General features: G+C 37.7%; 1 pseudogene; it reads left to right on the forward strand.

Moving 5' to 3' along the window:
* Positions 1-9029: 9029 nt before the first annotated feature.
* On the forward strand, positions 9030-10061 carry LOC102822754 (annotated as a pseudogene).
* Positions 10062-12480: the final 2419 nt, after the last annotated feature.

Raw genomic sequence — 12480 nt, forward strand, 5'->3', positions numbered from 1 at the left:
TTTGGCTGTCTCCATCTTTTTGCTATTGTAAATAGTGCAGCTATGAACATTGGTGTGCATATATCTTTCCGTGCTGTGACTCTTTTTTTGGGGGGGGTAAATACCAAGTAGAGGAATTGCTGGATCATATGGTATTTCTATTTTCAACCTTCTGAGGAAGCGCCGTATTGCTTTCCAGAGGGGTTGGACCATTTTGCAGTCCCACCAGCAATGCAGGAGCTTCCCAGTCTCTCCACATCCCCACCAGCATTTTTTGTACTCAATTTTTTTTTATCTTTGCTGTTATTGCTGGTGTGAGATGATATCTCATTGTTGTTTTGAAAGAATTTCATTTAATTTTTTTGTACAATAATGTTAGTTGTGGTGAATGTTCTCCATTTATGTTTATTTGGGATATACTTTGGGATTTTAGATTTTTAGGCTGGTGTTTACTTTCTTTTGACATTAATATTTTACTACACTATATTCAACTAGTGTTGTTAGGTACCATTGAGCTGGTACTCATAGCACAACAGAACAAAACACTGCACAGTCCAGGGCCAACCTCACAGTCGTTGCTACACCTGAGCTTGCTGCCACAATGCCAATCCATCTTGTTGGGGTTTTCCTGTTTTTTTGCACTACCTTCACTTTACCAAACATGATATCCCTCTCCAGGGACTGGTCCTCCTGACAATATGTCCAAAGTATGAAAGATGAAGTCTGGCTATCCTGGCTTCCAAGGAGCACTCTGGCTGTACTTCCTCTAATACAGATCTATTTGTTCTTTTGGTAGTCCCTGATACTTTTAGTATTCTCCTCCAATACCATATTTCAAATGCATCAATTTTTCTTCGGTCTTCTTTATTCACTGTCCAACTTACAAATGCATATGAGATTATTGAAAATACCGTGGCTTGAGTCAGGTGAACTTTAGTCCTCAAACTGACCTCTATGCTCTTGAACACTTTAAGGAGATCTTGTGCAGTAGATTTGCCCTAGGCAATATGTCATTTGATTTCTTGACTGCTGCTTTCTCTGAGTGTTGATAGTTAATCTGAGGAAAATGAAGTCTTTTCTCCAATTATATGGATGTTGTTTATTGGTCCAGTGGTGAGGATTTTTGTTTTCTTTACATTTAGGTGCACCATATTGAAGGCTGTGGTCACTGGTCCTCATCAGTAGGTATTTTAAGTCCTCTTTGATTTCAGCAAGCAAGTTTGTATCATCTGCATATCTCAGGCTGTTAATGAGTCTTCCTCCAATCCTAATGCCACATTTTTTGTTCATATAATCCACCTTCTCAGATTATTTACTCAGCATACAGATTGAATAAGTATGGTGAAAGAATATGAGCCTGGCATAATACAATTTTCCTAATTTTAATTCACTTGATGTTTCCTTGTTCTGTTCAAATACCTGCCTCTTGGTCTATGTACAAGTTCTCCATGATCACCATTAAGTATTCTGGAGCAACGTTTTCCATAGTTTGTCATGAGTCACATAATCAAAATCCTTGGTGTAGTCAATAAATTACAGTTAGATGTCTTTCTGGTATTCTCTGCTTTCAGTCAAGATTCATCTATGTCAGCAATGATACCCTCATTCTACTGCCTCTTCTGAATCCAGCTTGAAACTCTGGCAATTCTCTGTCAATATATGGCTGCAGGAACTTTTGTATCATCTTAGTAAAACTATACTTACATGGGTTATCAATGATATTGTCCAATGATTTGGAGTATCAATGATATTGTCCAATGATTTCCATATTCCTTTGGGTCTCCTCTCTTTGGAATGGGCACAAATATTGTTCTCTTCAAGTCATTTGGCCAGGTAGTTGACTACCAAATTTCTTGGTATAGATGAGTGAGTGCCTCCAATACTGCATCTGTTTGTTGAAAGATTTCAATTTGCATTCCATCTGTTCCTGGTGTCTTTTTCTTTGTCAATGCTTTCATTGCTCCTGGGATGACTTCTTTCAGGACCATTGGCTATTGGTCATATGCTAACTCTTGAAATGGTTGAACATTGACCGTTTTTTTTTTGTTCAGTGACTGTGTTTTCCCTCCATCTTCTTTTGATGCTTTCTGCATCATTCAATGTTTTGCCAACAGAATCCTTCAATATTGAGACTCAAAGCTTGAATTTTTTATTCAGGTCCCTCACTTTGAGAAATGCTGAGTGTGCTCTTCCCTTTTGGTTTTCTAACTGTAAGTCTTTGCACATTTCATTATATTTGACTTTGCCTTCTCAAGCTAACCTTTGACATTTTCTGTCCAGCTCTTGTACCTCCTCACTTCTTCCATTTGTTTTAGCATTTCTATACTGTAGTGCAGGTCTCAGAGTCTCTCTTTTGGTCTTTTCCTTCTTTCTTGTCTTCTTAATGACTTTTTGGTTTCATTCTGTAAGATGTTCTAGATGTCTTCTCACAACTCCCTGATCTTTGGTTTTAGTGTCTAATGCATCAAATCTGTTCTTCAAATGATCTCTTATTTCAGGTGGAATATATTCAAGGTTATATTTTGGCTCTCACGGACTTGTTTTAATTTTCCTCACCATTCTGATTTTGCATATGAGGAATTGATGGTCTGTTCTACAGTCGTCCCTTGGTCTTGTTTTGGCTAATGAAATGCAGCATTTCCACCATCTCTTTGCAGAGATGTGGTCAATTTAATTTCTATGTATTCCATCTCATGAGTTTGATGTTTATAATCATCTTTTATGTTCTTTAAAAAAAGGTATTTGCAATAAAGATGCCATTGGTCTTGCAAAATTCTATCATGCAATCTCCAGCATCGTTTCTATCACTAAGGCCATACTGGTATATCACCAAGGCTTATGCTGAGTGACTTTCAAGTGTTATATTACCATCATAACTCAAAAAGTCTAAGGCATCCTCTTCCTTTCTTCTATCTTCCTCTCCCAGCATACTACCAGGAAGAGTATTCATTCAGATTGGCATTCCAAACATGTATGAAATAAACTGTTAAGTGATTCAAACTTTATGATTAATAAAACAATGCTTAAGAGTCTTGCTATTGTCTTGTACCTGTTAAAACATGGTTTTGTAAACATCAGTCAATCAGAATTCCATTCTTGTAAATTCCTTCTTCTTGTTGTTAGGTGACATTGAATTGGTACCGACTCATAGTGACCTTTTACAGCAGAACTTAACACTACCCAATCCTGGGCCAAACTCACTACTGTTGCCACGCTTGAGCCCATTGATGCTGCTACTTGGCCAATCCATTTCGCTGGGGGTCTTCCTCTTCTTCTCTGACCCTTCACCTTACCAAACATGATATCCTTCTCCAGGGACTGGGTCCTCCTGACAACATGTCTGAAGTATGAGAGACGAAGTTTGGCCACCCAGGCCTCCAAGGAGCACTCTGGCTACATTTCTTCCAACACAGATCTGTTGATTACTTCGGCAGCCCATGGCACTTTCAATATTCTCTTCCAACACCATAACTCAAAAGCACAAATTCTTCTACGGTCTTCCTTATACACTGTCCCGGGTTTGCATGCGTATGAGGTTATTGAAAATACCATAGCTTGGGTCAGGCACACCTTAGTCCTCAAGCTGACATCTTTGTTCTTCAAGAGTTTAAAAAGGTCTTGTGCAGCAGATTTGCCTAATACAATACATCGTTTGATTTCTTGACTGCTGCTTCCGTGAGTGTTGATAGTTGATCCAAGAAGAATGAAGTCTTTTACAACTTTAATCTTTTCTCTGTTGATAAAAATGTTGTTTATTGGTCCAGTAGTGAGGATTTTTGTTTTCTTTACATTGAGATGCAATCCATACTGAAAGCTGTGCTCTTTGATCTTCATCAGTAAATATTTGTGTCATTTTCACTTTCAGCAAGCAAGGTTGTATCATCTGCATATCTCAGGTTGTTAATGAGTTTTCCTCCAATCCTGATACCACATTTTTCTTCATAGAACTCAGCTTCTAGGATTATTTGCTCAGCATACATAGTTATTCAAACAGGTTGAATAACTATGGTGAAAGAATACAACCCTGTTGCACACCTTTCTTAATTTTAAACCATTCAGTGTTCCCATGTTCTGTTCGAACAACTGCCTCTTGTTCCATGTATGGATTCCTCATGAGCACAATTAAGGGTTCTGGAATACTCATACTTTGCAATGTTGTCCATACTATGTCATGATCCACACAATCAAGAGCCTTTGTATAGTCAAGAAAGCACAGGTAAACATATTTCTGGTATTCTCTGCTTTCAGCCAAGATCCATCAGACATCAGCAATTATATCCCTCATTCCATGGCCTCTTCTGAATCCAGCTTGAACCTCTGGAATTTCTCTGTCAATGTATGCTTGCAGCCATTTTTGTATTACCTTTAGTAAAACTTTACTTGCATGGAGTATCAAAGATATTGTCTGGTGATTTCCGCATTCCATTGGGTCAGCTCTCTTTGGAATGGGCACAAATGAGGATCTCTCCCAATCAGTTGGCCAGATAGTTGTCTTCCAAATTTCTTGGCAGAGATGAGTGAGTGCCTCCTGTGCCGCCTCACTTTCTTGAAAAATTTCCATTTTTATTCCATCAATTCCTGGTGTCTTGTTCTTTGCCAATTCCTTCAATGCACTTTGGACTTCCTCCTTCTGTATCTTTGGCTCTTGATCATATGCTACCTCTTGAAACAGTTGAACATCAATCATTTCCTTTTGGTACAGTGACTCTGTGTATTCCTTCCATCTTCTTTTGATGCTTTCTGTATCATTCAATAATTTGCCCAGAGAATTTTTCAATAACGAAAGACGAGGTTTGAATTGCTGAGTGTGTTCTTCCTTGTTGATTTTCTGATCCCAGATCTTTGCACATTTTTTTTTTTAATATTTGGCTTTTATCTTCTCAAGCTAATCTTTAAAAATTTCTGTTCAGCTCGTGTGCCTCCTCATTTATTCCATTTCCTTTAGCATCTCAATGTTGGAGAGCATGTTTCAGTGTCTCTTGTGACATCCATTGTGACCTTTTCCTTCTTTCTTGTCTTCTTAATGACATTTTGAATTCTTCATGTATGATGTTCTTGATGTCATCCTACAACTCTTCTGGTCTTCAGTCTTTAGTGTTTAATGTATCAAATCTGTTCTTCAGATGATCTCTAAATTCAGGTGGGATATATTCAAGGTCATATTTTGCCTTTCTTGGATTTGTTTTCATTTTCTTCAGCTTCAGTTTGAATTTGCATATGAGTAATTGATGGTCTGTTCCACAGTTTGCCCCTGACCTTTTTTTGACTGATGATATGGAGCTTTTCCATCATCTCTTTCTACAGATGTAGAATATTTGATTTCTATGTATTCCATCTGGCGAGGTACATGTGTATAGTCATCTCCTATGCTGTCTAAAGAACATATTTGAAATGAACAAATGTAAATGTCTAGATCCTCTGTATTTATGCTGGTGCTGTGGGTTAATGTGCTAGATTGCAAAGCCGTTTGTACTGCAAGGTAGTCAGTTCAAGCTCACCAAAATCCTATACAGTGTTGTTATGTGTCGGGATCAACTCAATGTCACTTAACAACAATAGTACTTTAGTGAATCCTAGATTGTTTTGTTCCTTCAATAAGCTGTTTAATTTTAACAAAAGTTCCAGTTTGCCCTTTGGCATGTGTAAGGAATTCTACACTCTAACTCAAGGAGCTCTGGAGCGTAGTGGTTATGAATCAGGCTTCTAACCTCAAGGTCGGCAGTTGGAAACTACCAGCCATTCTGCAGGAGAAAGATGAGAATTTTTGCTTCCATAAAGATTTATAGCCTCAGAAACCCTGTACAGGGTCACTGTGAGTCAGAACTGACTCCACGGTACCTAACAACAATAACAACAACAAATTCTAACTCAGTTTCTATATTTAAAAAATTCCTCATTCTTCTTCTGTGTAATGCAATTATTTTAAATTAAATGAGTTATCATCAAGTCTTAATAATAATTTAGTGTTAAAATTCAGCTGTGATATTCTGTTGTTATGATTCAATATCTTCACTAGTGGGTGGATCACATTCTAAAGATTCAATGTGTTCCTTTCTAAAACAATAGTTCTTTTTCATGAAAAGTAAGTTAGTAGAGGAAGAAAATATATGCTATGACCTAAATGGATCATGTTCAACTAATAACCTAAATGCAGTGGCTCTACCCATCCAGTGGCACCATGGAAGAAAGATCTAAACTTCTGCTTACATAAAGGTATAATCAAGAAAATCCTATGTTGTAGTTCTACTCTGCAACATATGGGTTTCTATGAGTTAAAATTGTATGGAGATGATTAAAAGTTGCCTAATCTGACTAGGTAATAATATTAGCTTTCAGTTCTTTTCTACATTTCTTGGTGAATTTGAGCACCTCTGAGAATCAGGATTTCCCATCAATAGAATCTAAGGTTGTAGGAATAGTAGTCACAGATTCTGGATTAGGATGATAGGCACTTTTGCTAAGAGTGGCTAATTCTGCTTGCATCTCTTATTTCAGATGCCATATATTCTCCTACATACATGGGAGACAAAATCCTACAGGTCAGTTGTTGATTGACTGCTCCCCTTTGATTTTCTGTTTCTGACATAGAGTCAGGGTAGAGGAAGGAAAGACACTAGAATCCTCAAGAATTTGGAATTTATAAAACTGGCTCTAGGGAATTTGCTTTTGAAAGCTTCTCCCAGGCAAAGAGCAGTGCCCTCATAAAGACTGAGGAGAGAGAGACAATACAGACTCATCCCTTGATTTCTGTATTCTGTCAGGTGAGTTTTCCTTGTCTCCTTGTTGGTCTGGGAACTCCAAGATCATGGTTGATGGGAAGCAGAATGAAGAGAGATAGAAGAAGAGAGGGGACATAGGGTAAGCTTTGGGGAAAGAAGCATGAAGACTAGGGAATAAATAAGATCACAGTTCACAAGAGCCTGAATGTTACTGAAACATTTGGATTTCAACCTGAATTCATTCTGAGTACATTTTAGAGAAACGATTCTACCATACAGGTAAAGAATCATGAATAATAAAATTTAAGAAAACTTATTTAATGAGTTTTACAAATAAATTTCTATTAAATAAATAAATAAATTGCTATTAACATTAACAGTAAAAAGGCTATAAATCAATTTTTTTGCAGATTAAGAAATTGAGGTATATTGAAGTTAATTTATGAATTTATGCTTGGAAGGTCACCCAGTTTATAAGTGATATTTGTTATTTAATTTCCTTTGACTGCTGAACAAACAGTAAATCTAAGTTTCAACACAATTTGTCTCATTAAAGACTAATTTAAGCACTAGAAAATACTGTCTTGTAATCAACTAAAGAAATAATGACAGACTAAATTAGGTCTATTAAGATAGACACAAATCTACTAATTTTCTTGCTGTGTGTAGAAGTAGAATTAACATTTTTCTTCAAACCAATAAATAGGGAGAAGGCAGTTTTCTCAGATAGCTGAATTATTCAACTCACTGAATGTTAATGATATTTGTTTACATTGTTGGTGTTAAGTACCGTGAAGTCGGTTCCGACTCATAGTGACCCTGCACAGGGTTTCCTAGGCTGTAAATCTTTACGGGAGCAAAACGCCTCATCTTTCTCCCACAAAACCTCTGGTAGTTTCCAACTGCCGACCTTGAGGTTATCAGCCCGATTCCTAATCACTACCTACCAGAGCGCCTATTTGTTTACATAGACAACAGTAAAACCATGATAAATTTAAGATTGGAGTTTGTTGGGGGTAGGTTAAGGAATCAAATTTAGAAGTACTTAAATTATGATGTTTTTGTAAAACAGTGATAATAATTACAAAATTATTGTTGTTAAGTGCCATCGAGTCAGTTCCCACCCATAGCAACCCTGTAGAGGGTTTGCAAGGAGCAACTAGTGAGCTTAAACCACCAACCTTGCAGTTCAAACCGACTTTACAGTCTAGCACATAAACCCACCGTGACGCATACTGCATATGAATTTGTGTCAAGCGTTGAGACTATTGATTTGTTGTTGTTAAGTGCCTTTGAGTTGGTTCCAACTCATACTGACCCCCGTATAGGGTTTCCAAAGAGTGACTGGTGAGCTTGAACTGCTGACCATGTTATTCAAACAGACTTTGTAGTCCAGTGCATTAACCCACAGTGCCACACCTGGACTCTGTTGTTGACTGTGTTGTAGTTGATAGTCACCTTCAAATCAACTTAATTTATGTCCTCATATACAACAGAACATAACGTTGTCCAGTACTACTCCATCTTCAAGATCCTGGGTATGTTGAATTCCATTGTTTTGTTACTGTATATTTTAAATGACTTCTTACTTAGTGCATTTATCTTCCAGCACTAGTAATATATTATGCAATATTATGCTTTGGTACATAGGATATTCTTTGGCTAATTTTAGAATTATATTAACAGACCTCTCATTCTACTTTGTATTAGCATAGAATCTGTGCTGGAATTTAACAGCCATAAATAATCCTTTTGGTACTTGTAATGTTGATACTTGTAATGATACAACTTCCAGTATCATACTAACACACAAGACAACACAGCACAAAAAAAAAAAAAAAAAAAAAAAAACTGATAACTGCATGGTGGAATTTTATTATGAGTATACATTAAAAACTTTACTTTTTAATTCTTTCAATTTTTAAATCTGCTTTTCTAATACCTTGGTGCAAATTTTGATGAGATTGTATTTATTGAATGTATATTATGCATCCTATAACTTATTTAAACAACTGAAATCAATGGCCACCTCTATATTGAAGGCACAGAAGAACCTGAAACTATTCAAAATATAAAGAATATGGTTAGTGGTGAAGGGGTGGACAGAATAGCTTTTTTGCAGGGTTTCATCCTTGAGATGTCACTTCCAGCTAGGGATCGGTACATAAAAACCTCAAATTCATAGAATTAACTACAGAAGAGAATGCACATAATGTCTGATGTTCTTATGTTATGTTTATATCTCTAATGTTGCAGGATTATACCTGATGCCCTGCAGACTGAATGAACACACACTTCTGACACCTGTGGACTTATGCAATACAATATAGAATGTTACCTACTAATGACACCCAATTCCACCCCTCATCCTTCTTACTGCTTGGAATTCCAGGAATGGAAATTTACCACATCTGGATCGGCTATCCATTTTTTGCTGTGTATATGATTGCACTCTTAGGGAACTTCACCATTCTGTTTGTGATCCAGGCTGAGAACAGCCTGCACCAACCCATGTTCTATTTTCTGGCCATGTTGGCCATTATCGACTTGGGTCTATCCACAGCTACCGTCCCTAAGATGCTTGGTATCTTCTGGTTCAACTTCAGAGAGATGGTCTTTGGTGCCTGCCTCACCCAGATGTTTTTCATTCACAGCTTTACTGGCATGGAATCATCAGTACTCTTGGCAATGGCTTATGACCGCTATGTGGCCATCTGCAACCCACTCCGATATAGCACCATCCTCACTAACAAAGTTATTTCTGTAATTGGTCTTGGTGTATTAATGAGGTCATTTATTTTTGTTAGTCCATCCATATTTCTCATACAGAGACTTCCCTTCTGTGGGAATTATATCATCCCTCACACCTATTGTGAACACATGGGTCTTGCTCGCCTGTCTTGTGCCAGTATTATGGTCAATATTATTCATGGTTTATGTGCTATTTGTAACCTAGTGTTTGACATCATAGCCATTATAATTTCTTATGTCCAGATACTCCATGCTGTTTTCCGTCTGCCTTCACGGGAAGCCCGGCTGAAGTCTCTCAGTACATGTGGTTCACATGTGTTTGTAATTCTGTCCTTCTACACACCAGCCCTCTTCTCCTTTATGACACATCGCTTTGGCAAGAATGTCCCTCGCTATATTCACATACTACTGGCCAATCTCTATGTCATAGTGCCACCGATGCTCAACCCTATTATCTATGGAGTCAGAACCAAGCAGATCTATGACTGTGTGAAGAAAATATTATTGCAGAAATAAGAAATGTAAGAGGAGCAGCACCTAATATGAATGAGATTCACTGTGCCGTTTAATGAAACTTTAGATAAAATGCAATTTCATAAGAAATATATTTAATATGTATTTTTAATTGTTCCCTTTTCTGTGTTTCACTGTACCATAGTTCCATTTTTATTTCCAACATCTTTTCATATTCCTTTTCTTGATTTTCTTTCCCAATCCCAAATTCCTTTATGATTTTACAATTTTAATAAATTTCAATGTTTGTTTGATGTTTCAATATCAGTAGATCGAATATGAACATTGATGCCAGAGTAATTGGTATTTTTGCATCTTTTCACTTTTCCTAGTATAATTAGTATCATTTTTTAAAGTATTTTTTCTTATTGTTTTAGAAATACAGTATGGTAGGAGTAGATGATGACTATATTGCTTTCCTGACCTTATGGAATTTACAGAGTTTTAAATGAGCCAGAAATCTTAACTCATAAATATTCACACTTAACCTTTTAGACTTTTTATATTATTGTAAGTTATAAGAAGCACTGAATTTTTGTTTAAAGAAATATAAAGGTTTTATTCTTTCAAGTAGACTAAATTTCAAAATAAACTATATATGCATATTTAAAATTGATACATTTGCTTTTCTATTTAATATATTTACTATCTGTTTCTCTTACCTGTCTTGTTTCACAACAATGATGTTCCACTTGGGATTATTTTGTTATTGTTATTACTTCATATACTATTTACTATAATTTCATACATCTAATATTACACTTACTTTAGTCCTTGTTATAAAATCCTTGTCAAATTCTATTATAAATTAGCTGTATTTCCTCTTTATTATAATGAAAGGGTTACAGAACCATTTTAATATAATTAATTACCTACCTTCTGACATGTAAAATTGTTAGTGTATTTTGTTTCTTATGAAATTTAAGCACTATAAACATCATGGCTATTGTTTCATACAGCCTATACATTGTGACACTGTGGGTTAATGTGTGGGTAACAAAGTCAGTTTGAAACACAAGGTCGGTGGTTCAAGCTCATTAGCCACTCTGCTGAAACCCTATATAGGGTCACTCTGTTTCGGAACTGACTGGATGGCACATGACAACCACAGCATACTCATTTTAAAACTTGTTGCGGACCGTGTAATACTGGTCAGAGGTTCGAGGCCCTATAGGCCTGAGTGTAACAAATGAGGTCACTGGCAGTTAATGTCAAATTGCTTTCATCTTAATATTCAGTTATATATATTAAATTAATACACGGAGCCTTTGAAAATCCACAGATAAATGTGATATTTTCCTAAAGCCAAGACTAAAGGTTGCAAGGTTAAACCTTTCTCCAAAGGATTAACTAAAAATATCTTAACTACTTCTTGGTTCTTTGTTCTATAGACAAAGAACCCATCCTCCCTAATCCCTTTTCCAGGTGCAGCCCATTCACCTGGGCATCTCCTGCAGAACTCTTACCTTCCCCCAACTGACCTCAGGGGCTATGTTGTCAGGTGCCATCGAGTCGGAACCGACTCATAGCGACCCCATGCACAGCAGAACGAAACAATGCTCGATCCTGGGCCAACCTCACCACCGCTGCCACCCCCGAGTCCATCAATGATGCCACCTGGCCGATCCATCTCGTTGGAGGTCTTCCTCTTTTTCTCTGACCCTCCACCCTACCCAGCATGACATCCTTCTCCAACGATTGTTTCCTCCGGACTACATGTCCAAAGTAGGAGAGATGAAGCTTAGCCATCCTGGCCTCCAAGGAGCACTCTGGCTGCACTTCTTCCAAAACAGATCTATTGGTTCTTTTGGCAGTCCATGGCACCCTCAGTATTCTCCTCCAACACCACAACTCAAAGGCATCAATTCTTCTATGATCCTCTTTATTCACTGTCCAGCTTTTGCATCCATATGGGGCTATAGATATGTTAATTGGGCCTGAGAATCCAATTTGCTGGCCTGGGATTCGAACCAGCGAAGTATGATGTAAAGTTATCTGAATGTCTGGAAAAGTACTGATGTTAGCTGTGCCTTGCCTAAGTCCCTCCCAGCTAGGTGTGAAGCTCCTCCCCTAAATAAAGCAGAGGCCCGGGCCTCCCCAGGTGTGCATTGCTGGTTGGGAGGCATGGAGTAAAGATTGCGGTGCATTACTGGTTGGAAGGCCTGGAGTAAAGATTGCAGTGCATTACTGGTTGGAAGGCATGGAGTAAAGATAGCAGTGCATTACGGGTTGGAAGGCATCCAGTAAAGATTGCAGGGCAGTGAGTTGCTGCCTGCAGAGGCCATGATGCCTGTAGTCCCAAGCCTGCCCACCAGTGATGTATCCACCCTGGCTTTGGGGTGCCTCATTGTTTCCCTTCTTCTGTTTGTCTGTGTATTCTTTTGCTATCCCTATCGCCGCTGGATCTCCCCTCCTCGTGAACCAAACACTCGTGACAACTATGTCGAGGGAAAACCCCGGCAAAAACTTTGTATATATTTACTACCTCATTGTTGCTCCTTGCTCCCTACATCTCTAA

The sequence above is a fragment of the Chrysochloris asiatica genome, unplaced genomic scaffold (assembly GCF_000296735.1).
Source record: "Chrysochloris asiatica unplaced genomic scaffold, ChrAsi1.0 scaffold00140, whole genome shotgun sequence".
NCBI lineage: Eukaryota > Metazoa > Chordata > Mammalia > Afrosoricida > Chrysochloridae > Chrysochloris > Chrysochloris asiatica.